The sequence below is a fragment of the Protopterus annectens genome, chromosome 3.part1 (assembly GCF_019279795.1).
Source record: "Protopterus annectens isolate FY-2018-M chromosome 3.part1, PAN1.0, whole genome shotgun sequence".
NCBI classification, from domain to species: domain Eukaryota; kingdom Metazoa; phylum Chordata; order Ceratodontiformes; family Protopteridae; genus Protopterus; species Protopterus annectens.
Genome location: NC_056732.1, coordinates 1,139,655,210 through 1,139,679,756, shown reverse-complemented (window position 1 = coordinate 1,139,679,756; position 24,547 = coordinate 1,139,655,210).

Sequence of the window (24,547 nt, the reverse complement as noted above, 5' to 3'; positions counted from 1 at the left end):
ATCTTAAACATTCAGTTAAGGTGTTAATCTGATTCTTAAAAATTAGTAACTGTGCCTGAGTTCCTGTCCAAATTAGGAAGAGGTCATCCACGAAACGACGGTAAAACATAACATATTGCATATACATATCATTCTTAAAAAGGACAGTGTGTTCCCAGTGTGTTAAAAACATGTTGGTGTAGCTATTGGCACATGACGTGCCCATAGCTATGCCATCACACTGGACATACATGTCTCGTCATAGCTGAAGATGTTATTCTCAAGTATAATCTCGAGGAAATGACATACAAGATCTATTTGTATCAAACTATAGTCACTATTCATAACCAGATATTCATGTATATATTTTATGCCCAACTCATTTGGTATGATAGTAAATAGTGATTGGACATCTAATGTGACAAAGATGGTTTCTCCTGGAGTTTTCTCTAAATTCGTATTCTCATATAAATCAATGCGAAATTGTTTGGTGTCTCTTAAAACTATTTTATTTTTATCAATGACTGGGTGGAGATGTTTTTCTACAAAAAGAGAGAGTGGCTCGGTAGCCCATCCTGCACCTGCCACTATAGGTCTCATTGGAGGCTTTTTGCTATGTTTGTGTACTTTAGGTAAGCCCTGTATTATTGGGATCAAAGGATTCTCCACTCTTAAATATTTATAAAGTTCTCCATTAATAACACCACTTCTTAAATCATCCAGTAAAGTGGCAGAAATAGAGTTCATCACTTGATGAACATAATCTGTAGGTACTAACTTGTAAAACTTTTCATCACTTAGCATTTCTCTCATGAGTGTAATACATTGTTCCGTGTCTAAAATGACAATTGGGCGGGCTTTATCAGCTGGTCTGATAGTGACTTCTGAGTTACTTTGTAGCCTTTTGAGCGCTTCTCTCTCTATATAATTCAGATTGTTCTTATTTTTAATTGCTTTTGATTTATTTTTATTGCCATAGAATTTGTATAGTTCTTCTTCTGTTAACATAAAATATGCATCCGCCAAAGGGTGGTTATTAGGGACATATGTACTCAGTTTCTTGAACATCATGCTATGCTCATTAGAGTCACTTCCAAAATCTAAAAGCAGCATAAGATTTCTGCAAAATATTTTTAAATCTAAAATGGTGTCAGCTAAGGTAGTATCATGACTTGGAATGAAATTTAAACCTTTTTCAAGGACATTAATCTCATCAGCAGTTAATTTATAGCTGGAGATGTTCCAAATCAGTGAATCTCCATTCTGCCCCACATTTTCTTGATTGTTTGGTTGGCATTCTTGTCTCCAGAAAATTTCCAATAAAGTATATAATTTTGACATCAATGCCGATTGTAAAAGTAAAAATCTTATATATTTAGCCCAGTGTATGATCTGTTCTTCCTTTTATATAGGGAAGATGAACAGACGCCTTTGTGAATGAATTCATGACCATATGTATTGTTATAGGCGAGGGCATATGTATAGTGCCTTAGCAAAGCACACTATTGAGAATGATGATAGTCATCAGTTTAGATTTCGAGTGTTAGAGTTAATATATGATGATGAGAGGTTGGGAGATATATCTAATAGAACCGAGACAAAGGAACTTACATGGATTGTTAGACTTAGAGCCCATTTGGGTAAGGGGCTAAATGACCATATAGCTATTACAGCAAAACTGAGAAGTAGGAGACTTAGGAAATAATGTAGATTTTATTTTAGTTATTATGCATTTTTACAATGTTTTTTAATACATTTTTGGGTTATATTCTAAATGTGTAAGTACATCTTTAAATGTGTAAATGTATGATTGATTAGTTTGAATTTAATTGAGTATAAAAGGAAATTACCTCATTTGATCAGTTAGGTCTGATGAAGCAAATTTATTTGTGAAAGCGCTTACCATTTGTACAATAAACTTGGTGGATTTTATACAAATTGTGACTCCTGCTCTTCAGCTTGCTTGTTTTTTCGCATTTTTACTTGCTCTGGTGACTCTTGTGTTGTTTGGATATATATATATATATATATATATATATATATATATAGAGAGAGAGAGAGAGAGACAGATATATGAATATATATATATATATATATATATATATATATATATGTTTACCATATGTCCAGAACATGGAGTGGAGTCCTACCTCAGCACCAATAGTCTCAACCTCTTAGTGCAAGGGGATGTCATGTATGTATTGCTGGTATATATGTAGACTGTTGCTACTGTTAACAGGGGCTGTCTTAACAGACATGTTGTGTGTGGGAGGTCACATCTGCTTTGGGCATATATGCCATTGGATACTGACAGACATCCTAAGGACATCATAGTACAGTACCACTTATAGCACAGTAATGATCCTGTGAACTACAGCAGAGATATGACCAATATATGTAGACAGTCTGGTACTCTCTGGTCAGTCCAGAGGTGTACACAGATCCCCTTTGTGCAAGACATGTGGACCAAGCCTGACAATGTGGATGTTAACAGCCATGTACATGGGTATATCACGTAAATACTGGACTACATATGCCCACACAGTTTATGCATTCACACACGCCTGTCTGTCCTGACACATAATAACTGGTGGTGCCGAGATCACATGGCCACATACTACCCAGTAGTTAGTGACATACATCTGTACAGAATCCTACTGCTTTGTCAGAAATACACAACAGTTATGGTGGCCTGGCACCAGTATGTCTTGCAAATATCTGGACATAACATCACACTGGGTAATTACACTAAGCTGCTAGGCATGTAATAAAGCACTGTGCAAACTACAGGCAGACTGTCACAACACTGGACTACATTTTGTATGGGGGAATACACATGTACCTGCAAATATAGCAGGCTCTACAGGCATGTCACAGCACAGAGTAACAGACACCTGTGAGAAAGTGCATACCCATAACCAATGTGAACACAGCCACAGCCACATATGGTACACAAGCTTAATATGACACTATATGGACTGTCTGATAAACACCATCCTCATATGTGCCACTCACACACTAACCCTACATTAACTGGGTCACAACACAGTGCGATCCAATGCCTGTCTGTGGTATGGGACACATGTGTGTTTGGCCCTACAAACATGTGAGCTGATAGGGTACCATAAACTGGAGCAGCATGTAACATCAGATAGAACAGGACCAAAAACAATGGCATTTACCACAGTCTGTGCACAGGCCAAGGTATGTATTCGTAATACACATACTGTTGACAATCACCATAAGTACACAGACCCCAGTACTGTACACACAACCGCAGAATGCCCAGGTTATGTCCTCAGAAATAACCCCTACTATACATAACATGTCTAGCAGTCTGATATCTGACAGGCTTCTTATCAGGTATGTTATCAATAAATAATGGTGTACAGAACATATGCACCTCTTACTGCATGACATATGTACAAAAGTTGACAGACGTGTAGTTGGAACCACAAACACTGGGCCAACATTGGCATGATGCTGTGATAGCCTCATACATTTACTGTTGTAATAGGGTTTTTTGTGACATATGTCCTATGAAGGATATGAAGTCAGTAACTCTTATGGCTGTCACAATGTACTGACTGCAATCCTCAGACTATGCTTCTGCAGTTCTAAGATAGGTGATCTGTGAGTAACACAAGAAGCATAAGACTCCAAATACTGCCCAGTCTGCAGATAACCATACAGGTGGGAGTTTCCTCAAACACATAACACTGTCATGACAGGTATTAACTCATGTAGACCAGCCATATCCACACACACCTTGTTAAACCATTACTCCAAATGCAGAGGAGCAACACTTAAATTCTGTAGTCATGTCTGGCACCCCCCCCCCCTCCTGTTTGTTCGCCTGTCTCCACAGTGTATTTTGTTAGAGGTAAATCCCAATACCATCTGTGATGCTGTTTGCCAAACACTGACATGAGGTCCTGCTCACAGTGAATGCAAAGGCCCAACATCCACATGATGTTCCTAGATATTGGAGTGTGTTTCCATGCAATTGGCTATGGGAATGTTACCACAGCTGTTCCATATGCAATCAGCTAGAAGGGGACTGCAAGTCATGCAGAGGCTGTCAGCTGATCATGAGCATCACTTACAAAACACAAGCTGCTGCCTAAGCAAAGCAGGTGTACTTCTCCACATCGACCAGAAAGGGAGTGAGAGAGACAGACAGAGACAAAGTAAGAGAGGGAGGGGGTGGGAGATTAAAACCTAAGCATGTTTGTGTCACACACTTACGAGTACAGGGTTTCAAACCCCTGACTATGTATTATTATATGTCTATGCAGTTATTGCATGTGCCACAGAGCTTACATGTTGAGAAGTTGTCCAAAGTTATATCTCATGGAGAGTGACATCTGCAACAGTGATATAGGACTGATAAGGTAGTTGTAGTATATGTGCCTGTCCACATGGACAGGTGTCAATGTCGACACAGCCACACTCTCTCAGGGACTCACATACATTAACACAGTTGGCAGGGTCAGGAATAGACTTCCTAAATAGCTAGTTTGCCACAATACAGTAATATGCAGGTATGACATGCACCACAGGGGTTATCAGGATGATATACGGGCAAAGGGTATGTGACGGTGTCTGACATCAGACGGCATGCTTCAGTAGGCCAATGGGAGGTGTAGTGAGTGTGAATGGGGTTGGAATCATTATACTCCATACACACAGACACAGGGTGACAGTACTGACATGCATGAGTGCATTGCCTCACAGGTGTGTAATGGTTGTCTGTGCCAGAAGGCTGTACAAGGATAGGTGAAGGGTATACCTTGACATCAGGCCACATGACAATGTTCTGCAGTGTGGATCAGGGGTTTAGTGTCTGGACTGGCCCACACAGGTGGGTATTGTATTCACCATCCAGTCATCTTTGTTACTATTGTAGGTGGCCAGTGCTGTGCAATAGTTGCCATGTATGTGTTCCATAGTCCATGACATGGATGGTGTCTGAGATGTGAACATGTCACACATGGATGTTCTATGACATGTGGAACTCTACCTGGGGTGTCTGGGCCATGTTGTGTACACAGATTATCATCAGATGTGCCATTCCTGGCCTCATGTGGTGGGAACTGGCAATGGACACCAGTTTGACCCTGCACCTACATTGACAGCATGCTACAGGTATTCCCTGGTGTCAGTGTCATCTGTCCATAGAGGTCATTTGTTTAAGGCATGGTATTTCCTTTGTGGGTTACATTTGATGGCATTACAGTTGTTGCAGGTGTCCAGTGGGGAACATAGTGAAGGGGCACTGTCTGCAATTATGTGCCTATTGTAGTGATGAGACAGGGTGCCATGCCATCTGTAGTCTGCTGCAATCACACCATGGTTACTGTCTGTGGGCAATATGCAGGGAACTACCAATAAAGCGGTTGTTGCCTAGGCGAATGTGTTTGTGTATGAGACATGGGATGAGAGTGTTGTCTGGGTAATACAACGGTTGCCTAAATTGTTCACCAGGCCTTGATGTCACATGTAGGGGTATGGATTGTCAATCCCAGCTCTCTGCTGTTTGACATCTGTTATCCTTGTAAGGTGGACATTGTGACATATAATAGGCACACCATATAAGAAATTTGCAAAACCCACTCCACAATGAGTCCAGTTGTTACACACTCACAGCCACCTCCACACATGATACGAATGACAAACACAGGCACACACACACTCACACCGAGTCTCATAGGTGCCATTTCTGGGATTGGAACTCCTACCTAACTACTACATCACACTACAGCATTACGCATTTATAGCACACGCCACAGAGATTACTGGGCAACTCCTTCCCCAAAGGTGTATTTCAAAGTGAATGACATCAGCAGGCTTGCCAGAGGAGGGCAATTAAGGTTGTAGTGACTGTGCATGGCCTTAAAACCATTACTCCCTACACAGACAAACAAACACACACACTTGCCTTGTCTGGGAATAGAACCCCTCCCAAACTTGCATTTCACACTACAGCATTACACTGTTATAGGATGCACCACTGAGATTACTTGGCTACACCTTCCCCAAAGGTGTATTTAAAAGTGAATGACATCAGCAGGCTTGCCAAAGGAGGGCACTGTAAGTTGTAGTGGCTGTGAATGGCCTCAAATGCATTGCTCCCTACACAGACAAACAAACACACACACAGAAACATCCACACTTGCCATGTCTGGGAATAGAACTCCTGCCTAACTAGTTTATCACACTACAGCATTACACAGTTATAGGATGCACCATGGAGATTACTGGGCTACTCCTTTCAAAGAAGGTGTATTTCAAAGTTAATGACATCAGCAGGCATGCCAAAGTAGGTCATTTGATACTGTAGTGAGTGTGACTGGCCTAAAAAGCCTTGATCTATACACAGACAAACACACACACACACACACACACACACACACACACACACACACACACACACACACACACACACACACATGCCACATCTGGTATTAGAACTTCTATCTGACTAGTACATCACACTACAGCATTACGCAGTTATAGGACATGCCACAGAGGTTTCTGGGCTACTTCTTCCCCAAAGGTTTATTTCAATGTTAATGACATCAGCAGGCATGCTAAAGTAGGGCATTTGATATTGTAGTGAGTGTGACTGGTCTAAAAAGCATTGATCCTACACAGACACACAGTTGCCACGTCTGGGATTAGAACTCTTACCTGATTAGTACATCACACTACTGCATTTCGCAGTTATATGATGCACCATGGAGATTAATGGGCTACTCTGTCCCCAAAAGTGTATTTCAAGGTGAAGACATCAGCAGGCTTGCCATAGTAGGGCAATGGGGAGTGCAGTGTGTGTGCATGGGCCATAACCCATTCATCTAGAGGCAGACACGTCAGACTCAAGCACACACAGGTTTATATTACAAAGGTACATATATACAACTGCTAGATGGGTACTGACTTGTACAGTCATGTTGAACAGTTAGCAGTAGCACCACATACACTATAATGCTGAGGGATTACAGACATATATGTGTATGGTGATTGACATTTGCACATCATGTGGTTTTAGCCAATTGGATGTGTGCTGGGTGGGACAGCCCTCATGATGCAAGGATCTTTGTCACTGTCACTCTCTTCCACACATCTTTGTATGTGTACTTTTGGCCTATTATAGTGTGTTGTCCTTGGATATATGTGTGTATTCCTATGCAATGTGTGTGCAAAGCATGACTGTTGCGTACTGAGGAGTGTATGCACTGACATCTGCGACTGTCAGATATGTATGATCCACTGTTGTTGTCAGACATGGGCTTCATTTCTTTAAGTGTGTGAGCATGCCCAGTATGACCTTTCATTAGTTTGTTGTCTGACATGGCCTTCATTTCTCTAAGTGTGGGAGCATGTCCAGTATGACCTCCTGTATTGAATGTGAGAATCCATTCCAGGTAGATTGTACTCCAGTGCAGACTTTTGTGTTCTACACCTACAGGTAGCAAACTGTTTCTGCAGGATATCTGTAGATCAGTTGAAAATATGGGGTCAAAATGGGCAAAGGATAGTGGGTTACTGTAGGTAATTGTGTCTATGCTGCTTCTCCTACATGGTCCTGGTGTTAGCAGAGATATTCAGACATATGTATTGTTATACACTGTGATGTCCATTGTAATCAAGTACTGTCAGGTAGACATATTTGCTTGCAGTGATATCCTGGGGAAAACAGGATGAATGCAGCTGTGTCCAGTATTGTGGTCAGCACCTACATATTCTTGCACACTCATGCCATTCTGGAGGGCAAGCTGTAGACACTTGCTGCTGGGTCTGTATAAATGGTACAGCACCTTGGTACTGTGGTGGCACAGGATCCCATGGTTGTACATCCATCAATGTGACAGTATGGCCATAGCTTGCTGTGGCGATACCTCACAGCTGTACAGATTCACACAGGTTACCCAGAGGCAGGGGTCATATTTCTGGACATTACCCCTACACATTGTGGTTTATGAGCAGGTTTGTAGCCACCCAATCTTGTGTTTGCAGCCAGGGATAGTATGTGCACATGGCTGAGTTTCGGACCTCATGCACTCCATGCCGCCCATGCTCCCACACCCCCCTACCTCTATTATTCTATACTCTTCCATACATTATGCGAACATTCTCTGATATTTTCCCTATAGTTATCACCTCATCACAGCAGTAATTTGGTGTTGGTCCACAGTTCATGCAGTGTGATTTGTCCACATGGCCTTGCATTTGGGTTCTGTGAACTGTGTTATGTTATTATTTGGGAATCCATGACATAACATACATTGGCAGTACAGGTGAGACACAGGCCTTTGGCAGTGGACTGTAAGCCATTTGGTAATAATGCAAGCAAGCTGTAGCAGGCCGTTGCATTCTGTCAGTCATACAGTCCCAGACTGCGATACACTATATTCCCCTGGGGTGACAGGGTAGGTGTGCAAGGTGTTCATGCCAATACTTTCTGTCAGTATTGGTCCAGTGATGTGGATGCTGGTAGGGTGCTGCTTACAGCTAGGGACACACCTATATGGGATACCTGCTATGCATGCTGCATTCTTTCGCTATTGCCATACACAGGTGGGGGTCATATTGTACTCATTCCCAACACAGGGTTAAGGCTGGAGCGGTACCTATGGGTGGTGGTAGGGTGAGCTGGGTGCATGTGTGCTATGGCCACTACTTGCATCTGACTCACAGATCTGTATGGGGCATTTCACTTATGCTGGCTTGTGCAGGGACATCAGCTGTTTCTCAATACATCATTCCTATGACCTTTGTGGTCTACCAGTGTTTGGCCAGATGACATTGGTATTCCCTACTACAAGCCGAGATAATGTGCTGCAAACTTGTATGTACAATTCCAAGGGTGTGTCCATTTGACAGTTACATATTATAGACTGTCTGTCTGGAGTACTTCCCCCTGTGTACTGCTTGTATATCTGGGCTGACAGTCATGTCATGTCCATCTTTCAGATGGCGGCACATATTACTTCCAAACATTTATTATGGCTTACTGCTGGGATGTGTTATTCTGGGAAGCATTGTGTTTGGCACTGCAGTTGTTAGAACTTGGCCCGGTCATTGACTGTACTGGGCAATGGCCACCAGGACAAACCTCACCATGCATACATACTGACCACTCTCACACACTATACAACACACACCAACCTAACACACACAGACCTGCATATTGTACACATGCTACAATCTATCCTGCTACCTTGGCCAACTCAGGTAATCTGTGCTCCACTGTTATTATACCTACATATACATGTTACTACATTTCTGCATAGGATTGGGGGGCACACCTGCTGTTAGTACGTGTCTACATAGGATTCAGGGTGCACACCTGACTGTTACTACATTTCTGCATTAGGATTGGGGGGAACACCTGATATTACCATGTGTCTACATAGGATTGGGAGGAGCACACCTGACTGTTACTACATTTCTACATGGGATTGGGGAGTTGGACACCTGACTGTTACTACTATTCTATATAGGATTGTGGGGAGCACACCTGACTGTTACTACTATTCTACATAGGATTGTGGGGGGGGTGCACACCTACTGTTACTACATTTCTACATAGGTATGGGGGGCACACTTGACTGTTACTACATTTCTACATGGGATTGGGGGGGGGAGCACACCTGACTGTTACTGCTATTCTACATAGGATTGTGGGGGGGGCACACCTACTGTTACTACATTTCTACATAGGATTGTGGGCTACATAGGTATGGGGGCACACCTGACTGTTACTACATTTCTACATAGGATTGGGGGGGCACACTGGACTGTTAGTACATTTCTACATTAGGAAGGGGGGAGCACACCTGACACTTGTACACATTTGCTATGACTGTACTGGTATGTCAGGTACTCCATTTCATTCTGTATTCTAACCTATCATGCTGACTAGAGGCATATCAGTGTACTACAGGTCTTAGGTTTGAATGACCTACATTTCAGTTTCTGACTTCTTACCCTTCAGAACTAACATCCCACTGCCAGACCTGTTGTAGTCTGTCTGTGTAGGCCTGGAGGGTGGAGGTTACCGTTCTTGTTCGGGTGTGTGTGCATTTCTGATGGGTGTCATCAGCCACGGCTCCAGTGCATAACCAGCATCCCCCACTAGGTGACCATAAGGGATGTCCCTATTGGCAAATCTCTGGTACAGCTGCATCAGATGCCAGATGTGGGAGTCATGATAGCTTCCAGGGCAGCCAGCACACACATTCATTATAATGCCCTGGGCATCACACACAACCTGGCAGTTGATGGAGGAGAAGCCATTGTGGTTGATGTAGACCCTACCCTGCTCACCGAGTGGTGCTTTGATGCATATGTGCATGCAGTCTATATCACCCACTATCAGAGGGTATTCTTCTATTTGGTTGAAGAGATGCATATTGCTGGCCAATGCCTCACGGCTGTTGTGGAAATATACGTGCTCACCGGCATGTGCTGACATGGCATCCAGGAACTAATGGAGTACCCTGGATGCTGATGCCTGTGAGATCCCCATGATATCCCCAGTTGGCCTTTGGAAGGTACCTGTGGCTAGTATTCTTAGGCTTACACATACCTTGGTATCCACTGGGATGGGTTCCCCTCTGTTAGTTCTCTGTGTCAGGCGTGGCCGGCAAAGCTCAACAATTTGCTGTAGGAGGTCCCTGTCCACCCTATAGCACTCCACTATCTCCAGCTCATGTAGTCCCTGGTAGGTTACCCTAGATCTGTATACTCTTCTCCGTCTCCTCACTGTGGGTTGGTCGACAGCATTCTTATTCTCACCACCCTCAACCTCTTCCACATGTTGATGTATGATAGCTGCTGCAGCCCCTATCATTTTGTTGCTTTTGTTTGTTAAAAATTCCCCGCTTGTATACACTGGTGGTGTAGAATATGTGGGAAAAACCAGAGGGAAAGGTGTTTGCATAGTTTATAGTAGTGTTCTGGACTGGGCTGGGCTGCTGCCTGTGTAATTGGCTGATTCTGATACATTTCACCTGCCAGCTATGCTAGTTCTCCTTGATTACCTTCCTACTGTTGTTTTCCCTTGCCATTGCCTCCTGTTTAAGCCCAGGAGTGTGCCGCTCAAACACACTGCTCAGATGTGCACAGAGCTGCTATTTCCTGGTTTACTTTTTTTTTTTCCTTTAAATCCCAGTGCGTGGCTCGCACACCCACTTAAGCAATGTAAAGAGTGCTAGGCAGCCTCAGACACACACCCCTGCTTAGCTCTGCTCAGCTAAGGGCAAACCCGAGCCACAGGGCTCCAATAAACTTACAGTATGCTTTTCACACACCCTTATGATGTCAGCTAACTCTTAGGCTTGTACCATGCTATTCCTGCACTTACACGGTTGGGTGCTGGCTAGCATTGAGGAGAAATCTGGGATTCAGTATAATTCCCCTCATTTGCATAGGATTGCCTGCTAATGCAGAGTTACAGGTCCCACACCGAGCCTTCCCCCTTAGCAACCACTATTCACTGGCCATGTTGTCTTCTGCCTGCCATTGAGTATAATGGCAAAATATTGATTTTGGTTAGAATGCTTATTTCAGTTTTTTTTTTATTTCTGGCCCGATCCCATTTGTGCGCCACTGCCCTACATTTAAACAGCCGAAATCAGCTAAAAAAAATAAAAGTTTTTTTTTTTGCCAACTGTTTTCCATCCCAATGGCCATATATTTGGCCATTGGCATGCTTTACACATACTATACACCCTTTATTTGGAGCTGTCATGGCTCCGTTTTGTAGTTTGCAGAAATGTACTCGGTTACTAACCGAGTACATTTCTGCAGACTACGCTAGTCATGCACGGCCAGCTGACAGCTTCCTGGATCCCATATTCACCTCATTTGCATGGTTTTCACCTGTGACTGGGGTAATTTGCATACAGGAGCTGTGTCCATGCAGGAATAGTGCAGGAGCGCTCGTGCATGTCCCTGGAGCTTATTCCTGGATTGCATGGTGGCCATATTGCCTCCAGGAGCGCCTGCACTATTCATGCACGCCATGTAGGGCTTGCTGAATCTGGGGGTTACTGTATATTTGATTGCAAAGAAATAACAGCTATCAACACATAACTGAAAACATATGTGTAAGCAGTCGGACAAGCATTCCTTTCAGATTAAATAAACGTGACTGTATTAGGAATGTTTACTATTAGGAGGAATGAATTAAAGAGGTTATGCATGAGTTTTTATTCAGACATATAACACTGCAGTAGGCAATACAGTGGCACTATAACAGACAAATAAGAAATGCTCAGTCATCAGCTGCCTAGGCACTATAGGTGTTAGTGATGCCATTATATGTTTTAAAATATATGTACATTGACAAAGTTCATAATTATGGATTTTATAAACATTATTAAAGAAATGAACAGCATGGTAATCAAACACACACTTACAAGGACAGCAGTTATTACATCAACTTAATATCCCAGTGAGCTACGTAATTGTCACAACTAGTCAATAGTTGTAAAAATTGAGTCTATATTGTGTTATTGAAAAGGCATTACAGCAAATGCCTTTTCATTGACCCTTAAACATCGAACCACCAGTTACGTGAATGGCCAATTCATCGATTTTTTTTCCTTGGGTAAAAAAATTGCTTGGCCATTGTTGTGAATTTTCCCCTTTCCCCACTATAGTGCAATTTTGGGAGGGGGGGGTGAAGCCTCCCACTTTGAAATGTTTGCAGTGATGTTTCGTTCCTGGTCAGCAGAGCAATTTTTTTTCTCCTAGGAAAAAAAAAATCGCTGAATTGGCTGTTCACGTAACTGGCAGTTTGCTGTTCAGGGGTCGATGAGAAAGCATTTTCTGTAATGCCTTTTTGATAACATAATATAGACCCATAAAAAACATCTATCTGATATATATATATGGGACATGGATATATCACTAATTTCTGGAGGAATGCTGAGGTATATGTAGGATAGTCACACTTTCTGTAGGGATCCATGGGTTGTCTTCCCGCTTTTGTAATCCTCTTATGAAGCCCCCTCTGCATCACTCTAATGCAGGTCATTATAGTGGTGGGTAACCTGCACTCCAGTGCATTTGATCCCTGCATGTCTTTAGTGTTCCATCACAAACTGGTTCCATATGTCTGGCATCATGAAGTTCCTTGGCATGTCTATCATCTGATGCTCCACTCCAGCATACATGGTTAGCATCTGGGTGGCCTCTTGGTCAAGTTTAGTGCACAGACAACTCTCAGCCTCCTCAAAGTAGCCATCTTGATTCACCAATGGAAAATGTCTCAGAAATGCAAAATCAGAAAAATGTTCACTGAGGTCCCACTCAGTTCACAGGTAGCAATGGTCTGATCTGTAAATATATCAAAATTATTATTTGAAAGTGGTGCTGATGTCATGTAATCAGATCATTGGAAGATAGCTGGCACGTGCCACACATAGTGCCTTTTATTGATACCTATTGGGTGTTTACGTAGTAGCCCTGGGTGTTACCCTGCATGTGGTCAATTTATGCAGAGGTGTGCAAATGGAATTCCAAAACCTAGAATTTTAATGAACCTCATTAATTATGTATGGTGCAAATGGTACATAAATTTGGTGTACATTAGTTTCTATGATTTGGAGTGAGAAGTACATTGACAAATAGTAACATTTCTGGTTTGGTGATTATTACATCTGATAAAGTTAGTCATTCTCAAAGGTACCTGTTTAAATAAATTTTTAGTCAGAATGTGAGCTTTACCAGAACTTTTTGTAAGTTACCGGACTGATGTTTGACTTTTATGCATAAAGGTGTTGCTATTTTAATTAATTGATTTCATTTCCATATGTAATTATATAGACAGAATTACATTGCAAATGCAAACAGTATATAAAGACAAATTTACAGATAATCCATTCTTCTTACTGGTAATTCGTCACACTCTGTGGTGTAACTGCAGAAACCTACGGATTCCAACACTGTCCGTATGTACTATGTTCTGTTGATGTTACAGATATTTCTTAATTCATGTTTTTTAACAAAAGTGTTAAAAATAGTGTTGCTGTTATGGATATCTCTTCATTGTTGTGTTAATAGTATATTCTTTTGCTATTATGGATATTTCTTCAATGATGCTTCATAACAAAGGTCTTATCACCACTGGCGAAATATACAAAGGATCTGTACTGTCTGCACCCTGCCTATGGATCCTGAGGTTTGACAGCACTTTCCATATGTTGTTCAATTGCTAGTTTGTGTAGTATTTTAATGTGAAATGTATACAGACTTATATGGCATGATGCTGTTCTCTCCGGACCTCTGTTCATTTCATGTGTAATGTAAGGGGTTCTAATCCCACCTGCAGAATTTAAAGATATTGCAAGTTATGTATGAAGATAGTGCTGCTTTTTAAATGTCACATTAGTATTTGTCACTGGTAGTGTTGCACAGACTTTTGCATTACATAGGAATGTAGATTGTTTATGTTGGCATATGCTGTCCACAAAATCATCTACCCAAATGGGCTCACACAGGAATGTGGTCATGTGAAAATCATTGTCTTTCAGTTGACCAGTCATCCTAGGGGTGACAATTTCTCCCAACAGGAAAATTAAATCATAATTTATGCTCTCCAAAAACATGGACAAAGACTGCTTGGCCATTCTGGCAATGCAGTTTGGTGAAATTAAATCTGGACCAACCTCACCAACAGGATAAATGTGGTTGGAGGTAATAACAGATCCCATAATACCTGTTGACAATGCTGCATAGACATGGCAGCTAACAGATTAAGATGATACGAGACATCGAGGGATGCCACAGGTGGTGGACCACCATTGCCCTACCAATGACATCATAATGTTTCTGGCCTCATTGTATACAAGAGGGGAGTGACACTTAAGATAGAAGCTGGAGTTCCAGGTCAAACATGTATGTCTTTCTTTCTATGACATGTCTGAGTATAGAGACAATCACTACATATTGCTGTAGCATCCATATTCATGTATTGGCATTTTTGATTTACAAATTTGAGCCGTTCACACAGATCCACACAGGGTGATGATCATGAATATAAGTCTAATAACATGTATTCATACAACTGTAGTACAGAGAGGACAGTCCAACCAACATGTATAATGCTGTCTACATTAATATTCACAGGTCCATCTACTTTGGGACAATGCCAGAGAATGGCAGATGAGTGATTCTACACTGTGTTACTGTTACCGCTACCTGTTATTGCCTCAGCCTCATTGCATTGCACTCCTGTTTACTGTCATATACTGATTTCCCTAACATTGTACAGTACAGATGCATCCAGTTTGGGCCCAAGCTATGCAGGTTCAAATTCAGACAGACCAGATACATTACTGCAACAGGTTTATAGCTTGCATCAATGTATAGCACACATGTGATACATGACATCAATGTCAATATTTTTCAATACAGGGTTATCTGTCATACAGGCACAATACCCATCATGTGCGTATCTGCAGCCCCTATTATCATGTTATATATGTGATACTGTCAGTAATGCTTTTGCTACATGCATGACTGTGTTGTCTTTCTCTTTACCTTCCCACTGCAGGATCCACAGTACAAGAAAAACTCTCCACAGTGAGAGTTTGTCAGTGGTATGCTATCAACAATGCTTCATACATGTCATTGCTGTTACTGCTATTGTTGTTCTCCATTAATACTATGTCCCATTCCTAGGCCAGACTGCATTGATCTCATCAACTACATATATGAGTGGTATGTGCATGTTAAACCTTCTGTATGTTTTAATTGTGTTCACATAGTTAATGGTGACAACGATGTAATAATTAATGAGCTGATTTGTTCCCTACTTTAGCTGAAGTCCATCCCTCTTCAACAGCACCATCTTCCCATGAGGAGTTGTCAGGTGTGTATTTTGTTTGTAATCCTCATATACGTCATGTATGTTGGCTATGTAACCTAATTGTATACTCCATGTATGTAGATTATGTGACACATACATACAGAAGACCTCACGTAAAGCCATTATTATTTGTAACATTGCAGTGTGATATATATGTCAAATGTATTTGATGCTATCCAGCATGTGCTATAAGCACATTGTCCTACTCTGTACCATCAGTCACTTCTTTTAACAAATCAGCTATCTGTATCATCCATCAGCCCATCCAGTGATCATGATGTGGTATCTGATGTGGCTCAGCATGGTAGCATGGCCCCTGGCACACAGACATTAATGTGTTGTCAGAGTCCGTCGAAGATTTTGCCAGTGATGTTGATGCAACTGTAGCCTCAGCTGTGGAGAGCAACTTTCTGGATATCCAAAGAATAATGAGACATTGGATGATGAACAGGATGAAGCCATTGAATGACAGGCCCAAGTTGAGACTGCTGCTGATGTTGGTAATTCCCCACAACAACCTGAAACAGGGCATCGCAGTACACACAGGCAAGCAGATGGTCTGCATGACCAGGTGTCACAGGGTATCTGCCTCCTGTTGCAGGTAAATGAACATTCCAAGCAACATCATTGATCAGACATCTGTGCACTTGCACTTCTGGCAGATCATGTGGGACGCCAGCTACCTGTGATGCATTAAGGACAGGAGAGCAGACATGGTGAGGTAATGGTGTCACTGTCTGTTCAAATTGATAATATGCTAGCATAGTCGGTAGAAACCCTGGCCTCTATTGTACTTCTGCAGTGCTGTAGTAAAGCAGGGTTATGTATGCACTGACTGTGCCCAGCCAATTGCAACACTGGAGAGGAAAGCCACCTCTCCGCAGAACCACCATTGCCCATTGAGCATCAGTGTCTATGGTCCAACATACATATAGTTCCACTGCTGGCACATCTGCTGTGGTCCCATCAGTCACAACAAGGCTTTCATCTCGCAGTCATGCTCCTTCACCTCAACATGGTGTTGTCACCCCGTCAATTTCCTCTGTGGAGCAAACTGGACCAAATGTTTCTGTACTTAGTAGGTGTAATACAGACCATGGTGTGGATGTCAGCAAAGTCACCCTAGACTGCATCAGAGTGAGCCCAACAGTGTCAAAAATGAAGCTGGCTCCTTGTATTAAATTACTAGTTTCTGTGATATATTTCTCTATGGCTGTTAAAAGTTCTGCATAATGCCTTATGTTGTTTCTCTTTTTTATGTTATTATATTTTAGAGATAAAGTGTTACACTGATGTGTATCCCTTATTGTTTTCCATGCAGTTGTACAACAATCTGAGCCTGCATGCATACCTGTGTCAGTTGTGCCCTGAGTTGATCATCCCTTATGTGACAGATTTGAATATTTTCATAATGTTCTATATTGTGATTACATGTGCTTCTCAGTGTGTACATCTACTGGGTAATTGCCATAAGATGCAGTCTGTGCTGCTGTGGTGGGGCAATACCTGTACATCAATGTTTAATCTGTGTACTAATGTATGTGTGGTTGTCATGACTCAAAGTTGTGGGTCAGATGCTGATTTATTTCCTGGGCATGCACTTGTAGTTGCACCCTACATTACATATGCCTGTGACTTCTGACCCCCTATGTCCTTTTGCTCCTTCTCTGATATCTGTGTGATGTATTCTTCAGACCTCTGGGGTTCTTGGGTTAGTTCACCCAAATGTGCAGCTGGAAGACTGCCATATGCTCCAGTTGGCATGTTGTGCAGCATGGAACACACTATTATTATCTGTGCTGCCTTGTGTATTGCAGTGCAGCCCCAGATGTGTCCGATCATCTGAACCTAGCTTTTAGTACACCGAACACATACTCTGTGGTGTTTCTGGTTGTTGCATGTGCTTTATTGTAAACCTCCGGTTCAGGGTTGGATGGTTCATGGTACGGTGTCATTAGTCATGGCTCAAGTGGATAACCACAGTCGCCTGTTGTGGAGAATAAAAACACATTTGGTCAGAATAGATATTTTGTGAGGGGTATCATTAGCTTACATCCTAGCTACATTCCTGTACTTAACTACTAGTAGTCCCACAGGTATTTCACCTTGCTGAAAATGCAGCCCTCGGTCCACCTTCCCTCCAAATGGCAGCATCATGGACACTTCCTGGGTGTGTTGCCATGATGTTTGTTATGCTACCATCTGCTCCAAACACAACCTGGCAATTGATGGATGGCCAGCCCTTTCTGTTTCAGCATGTACTGGTGTCTTGATATGTATGTACATTAATATTCTCTGCTCCATGGGAGTGGATGGAAAGTTTATGTAGTCATCCACATTGTTGCACATCACTTCTAGGAATTTTGCCATGATGCAGCTGTCTGTGACACTCACAAAGCATCCCCATGTGTCTGGGATGTCCCAGATGCAAATACACCTAGACTGAGACATACTTTTTTTTCAAGGGGGATGCGGTTTCCTCACAGGGACTGTACAGACACGTAGGGTACACATGTTGCAGACAGTCTGCACCAATAGTCTGTCTAGCTGGTACACATTGATTATTTGCTGGTCTGACAACTGGTTTAGTTGCAGACTTGCTCTGACTCTATCTGGCTCACTTCATGGATGCACATCCAAAGCCTCATTAACTGCTGGCTGCATTTTTATGTATTTTTTTTGTTTTGTTTTTTGTCCTTTTGCTATGGAATTCAGCAAACACTGTAGTATTAGTTTTTATTCATTGAGGTCTGTAAAGCATACACCAAGGATTTCAGAAAGAATCGACATGCCAGTTTGCCACATTTAAGTTGTGTGCACACAATGCATTTTGGAATCAGACCAGGCATTTGCAGAATCCATAATTATCCTACACTGAATAACTAAATACTCAAACTGCCTTCAGCATGTCTTCTGAAATCACGTCTGTAGCGCAAACACTGAAGCCTTCCTTTGGTGTGCTGTGCTGTCTGCATATATCTTCTACGCACTTTATTTAATCTGGCCCCATGTATCAGGCTGGACTAATGTGGGTACTGAGGTTTATTTTTTTCCCTTCCTTGTTTTGGCTAGACTGATTGGTTCAGGGTTTGGGTTTGCATTCAATGACTTTTCTGTGTGTTAATTTTGGCTAGTTAAAACCACTTAAAGTAGATTGACTTTGTTATACATCTGTTAGACCTTTTTTTCTCCTGTCTTGCATAGAGGGCAGTGGAGATATTGCTTTGTCTTTTCTTCACAGGCTTGCAATCAATTGGATAGCCTTGTGACTCCCCTTGTATTTCGCATTTATTGACTGTTTGTATTTCAAGTTCTTTCTCTTTTTTAAATACTCTATTGCTAGAGCATTTTCTTCTACAATTATAGCATTTTAACTGATTACAGTAGCAGTTGATTGTATGTGTTAGCTTAGATTTCTGCCATCATTAGAAGTCTATCATCTCCATGTAAACAAAGAATCATCAGTCATTGATCTAGAAAAGAAATCAATGACATATTCTTTGAACAAGAGTACAAAATTGCCATAAGGTATACTAAAGTCCAGACTACTTTGTAGAATATGGATTTTTTTTTATATTGTACATATTAAATCTAAATCAGAGAACATACTAGGGGGTCAAGGTTTTGCTAAACTAGAAATATTAAGAAAGATAGAAGATAGTATTGGTAGATGGATCCTAGCTCTGTTTTCTTTTGTCAGATGGGGTGTGGACATTGGGTTGCATATACGGCTCCAATGATGATGATTCTTTTTCCTCAGACATATTGATCTGTTTGGGAGAATTGTTTCCTTGGATGGGGATCTGCAGAGAATTATTTTGGCAGGGGACTTCAGTGTGGTACCAGATTCGGTGAGTGATATCACTAACCCCCACCCTGAAACTCATTTTAAATCCCAGTAGGTTGTTTGGGAAGGGTGTGACCACTTAGTGTCAGTGGATACCTGGATAGCGATAAATCCTCTTGTTACAACATATAAATTTAACTCTCCACAAGGCACCTCTAGCAGTGGCATTGATTTTTCTTGGTATCTGCAGCCACCATTTCAGCAGTAATGAGTTTGTCTATAACACTGGTCATGAGGTGATCACATTGCAGGTTACTCTGTGTCAGTATTCAGAACAGTAAAAAACTAAAGAATAGATCCCTTAATTCTCAAATATAAGAATCACCTAAATTATATTATTAAAGAGATTAATCATTTTGTTCAGCTAAACCCTCAATTCAAACTTGTTGGGAATCCTTAAAATTAGTGTTGAAGAGTCTTTGCTCAAGTACTAATAAACTTTTACTGATATCATTAAATTTCTGCACAGGATTCCATTGTCAAAGAGACAGATGGGACATCTGTAAGTGGAGTAATTATAGGAACCCCAGGGAGGTGAAGCTCTATAATGATGCTCACCAACTTCTAAATAGTTTACTTAAAGAAAAATCTCAATTGTATTGTGAGTGGGCTGTGGGGCAAAATATGGGCAGTGGTGGAGAAACATGCTAAATTGTTAGCTTCCAGGCTTACATCTGGAAGAATAAAAACTGCTGTCCCAGGTGTTAGGAAGCATGTCTCCAATAAAATACATTCCACCCTCAAAGGGTATAAATAAAGTATTTCAGGGTTTTTTAACAGCTCTTTAAAAGTAATGCTACCCTGATGATTGGGAGACAAAGCTCAATACTTTTCTTTTATAAAAGTTTAGCAGCCTTCACTGCCACTTTCCTTCAAATCCCAATTATTTCCCCTGTTATGGAATCTGATGTTAACCATGTCTTATCATCATTTTCTAGTGAGAAGGCTCTGGGACTAGATAGCTTAAAACAGAGTTATATATAAATTAGTCTGAAAGACATTATTCTTAAAAACTAACTAATCTTTTTCAGCATTTTCAATCCACTAAGGCTATTACTACATACCCCACATTATCCACAATAATGGTTTTTCCTCCCAGTACAGTGACCTACAAGTTTACCTTTGTGTATAATTACCCCCTTTTAAATGGAACTTGGTAGACTCCAGGTATTGGAGTATTAAAATTTATTCAGACATTCTAGAGTTGATAAATTTGAACCCTAAAACCATTACTTATTTCTGAAATAAGGGCACCACCAGGTGTGGAGCATGCAGACAGTGCAGTTTCATTTTGGAAGGAACTAGTGTCACATTACAGAATTTACCTTTCAAAATTTACCTTAAAAAGGGAAACTGTGCCACTACAGGGTTGATATACATTACTATATGTCAAAGAAGTCAATACTTTTACATGGGCAAGACATGTAAACGGATTTATGAACACCTTTATGCTATTTCTAAAGGTAATGTGAATAATGCTCTTTAAAAGGACACCCTGACTTGCCTTGGTAATATCAAAGTTAGGTTTGGAATTATTGACATTATTACAAGAAACCCAAGAGGAGGCTCTTGGGAGATGAAAATAGAAAAAAGAGAAGTTTTATGCCAATTTAAATTTACTGCAACAGTCCCACCAGGTCTCAATGAAAATGTCTCCATTTACCTATTCTTAAATTCAAGGCTCAGGAGTTATTGGATAGTGTTACTATCTGGGTTGACTTTGGTGAAAAAAACCTTTATGACCTTCTATTTATTTTTTAGACTTTTTTTTTTCCTGTAGGAATCTAAGACTTGCACTAAGGGTAGAGGCTGTTTTTTATATCTAACATTTTTATTTCCAGTATTTTTAAATTAATATTTTATTTATTTATTTATCTTCTATTTTAATTGTAGGTCTTATTAAATGTTTTTAACAGATTGTGTATATAACACACTCAATGTTATAAAGAAATATTTGATGCATACATAGATTTTATTAATTTGTTTTTAAATCACACGATTTGGTAATTAAGATTCATGTGTACATAAATCCTTTTGGGATATTTATTCAAAGGTTCTGAAGAAGTCCCACATTACTAGGGACGAAGGTACGTGACCTTTTTTTTTTTTTTTTTTTTGCATTTCTACAAGAATTAAATGTGTTTTTTACGACTGACTTCTGTTTATTTGGAATGTGTCCACATTGTTCGATTTAAATCAACTTCACTTTCTGCTTTGTGCACAATACGTGAGCCTTTGGTCATTGTAAATGTGAACCTTGGAGATATATGAGATAGAGTTGTCTGTATGGGTTCATGTTCAGCATTGTCTGCATCTGCCTGCTATGGACTGCATAGTAGCCATTAAAATGATAGTCTCCCCCAGATGTTCAATGGATTTAAACATCTCCATACCCCTCCCTCCCATTTCTTCTTAAAGAAAATTATCAAATTTCTAAATCAGGATTCAGGATCAGTAATACTGCACTGGGGCAGACATACAGTACCCTTTACTATCCTCTTTATTTTATTCAAAATAGAAACTGGAATCTTAAACTCATGCTCTCCTTGGGCATTGAGTTGGTATCCCTAAACTCTTCCTAAACATTACAGGATTTGGCATTCCATTTCTTTAACACACTTGGCCCTAAAATATTTAGCTGGAATTAGAAGTTGGCCATCAATATGAGAATCAGCACTCCCCCATTGGAATAAATCTCACTTTATCTTTGATGACTCCTCAATAATGATCTGTAATTGGAGCAATTTGGGTATCAGATGTTTGGCATATATCACAACAGAGGTAAATAGCAAGCAGGTTTTAAGCAGCTTTGAGGACCTGCTAAAAGTATGGAACTTACCTAAAGCTGATTTTTAGAAATTTTTGAAAATGATATGCATGGTGGGTAGGTGTTTGCATGCATTTTTTTTCCCTTATTTCCCTATCGCAATTTAAACACACTAGATGCTGGACGTACATTTCCATATAAGGTTTCTAAGCTATACTATATACATACAGTAGATTTCAGACAGTGTGTCCAACATTCAAACACGTCATGTTTTTTCTCTTTGACTGATCAGCTTTCAGATCAAGATGACATCCCCATTTTCAGATGAAAAAATAGCCTTATAGCCATAGGGCTTGTCCCTATGCATGTGAAAGACAGATCTTCTTTGTGCATAATGGCTATTGGGACCCAGCTATGTCAGTAACTAAAGGTTTAGCAAAGGACACATACTGTCAAGCCCGCCAAATGTTAAATGCCACCATATTTCATAAATGTTGGGACTGCCCTCCAATTAAACATCTGCGGCTTATCTGCTCAATGGCTCAGTAAGTTTTTTAACTAGTCATTTCCTTACACTAAAATAGCATTCGGGACGGGCATTGTTCATAATTCTAAATTATCTCACAAGGCTCATAGATTGTAGATATTGCAATACTCGGCAGTAATTACAGCCTGTATTGCAGCGGCAGCATGAAAGTCTCTTTCTTTCTACCCTATCACCAGTGGAGTTGAGAAGAGGACAACATTTCATTCATTTATACAATAGCCTTCCTAGATTATGTATCCCTGGCAGTTCACATCTTAACAGCTGCAATAAGTCCCTTTCCCTCTCCCTCTGGTCTACCTTTTTAAACTTTCTGTCATTTCAAAATACTTATTAATTAGCAGTAGTCTTAGAGGATTAAAGAGCTGTTAATGAGCTGTTTCTTGTGGTCCAGTAGTGCAAGGTTTGATTCCCTCAGCTTCCATTGCCTAACCGTGTGCCTCTGAGCAAGTCACCTAACCAGATACTGCTACTTGGCTAAGTCTGAAAAAGGTCCATGGAGATCAGTGCTTTACTCTGAGAAGCAAATACAAATCAACTTTAAATAGCAACTCTTTCCCATCCTTAAGTGTATACATTTCCCCTTCGTGGCATCACCTTACCACCTAGTTTGATTCTAATAAGCTCCTTGCACTGTCTTGTTGCATTTATGATAGACCACAGTTGTTCTTGCATTAGAATTCTTAAATGTGATATTTCTTTTTTTTTATATGGTTATAATGTATTTTTGTCAGCTTTATTGTTTATTGATTGAGCCTTTGATAAGAGTTATGCTTTATCAGTTAGTATGTTTTTCTGAGCGAACGCTTTTTATTTCTTTTATTTATTTGCATTCAGCTGCATTCATTGTTTCTTTCCTAAACAGTAAATAAATTGTGCTGAAAGAAATAGCCAGAAATCCTTTCCAGAACTATTTGCCTCAACGGTATACAGGCAGAGATTTGTACACTTTAAAACACTTTAAAATTGTATCAGAACTTGACAAAGAAAGTGAAGAAATACATGCAAACACTACTCTGTGCTGTGGGCAAATACAGGGAAGCCATTTATTGTTCATTTTCATTCCCTGATGGCCAGACTGATATCTAAGAGTCTTTAATAACTAAGCTCTTTGAGCTTTTTGTTTCAAGGAGAAATGTTATTCATGAAACAGCATGCTTTCACAGATGTGTTCAAGCTAAGGGAGACTCTGTTAAAGCTATAAAATTGTGGGTTTGATCATACAAAAGATAAACAAATTAGAGACAGACCAGAGATTAGCATTAAGCTGATTGATACTGTAGTGTGTTAAGCATTAGAACTGGAAATTAATTTGACTTTAAAAAAATCAGTTCAAATTGCAAGACAGGTTGAACTAGTTAACAGACAAAATGGTGATATGAGTACAGCAAATTATGTCTGCGGTAAAAAGCACAGAAAGTGGCATTTTTTTTAATCTACTTGTAAATTAGGTCAACCCACTTTAGGACAAACTAGGAGCACTGTCCGGTTAAGTGATTTACTTAAGAGTCATACAGTAGGCAA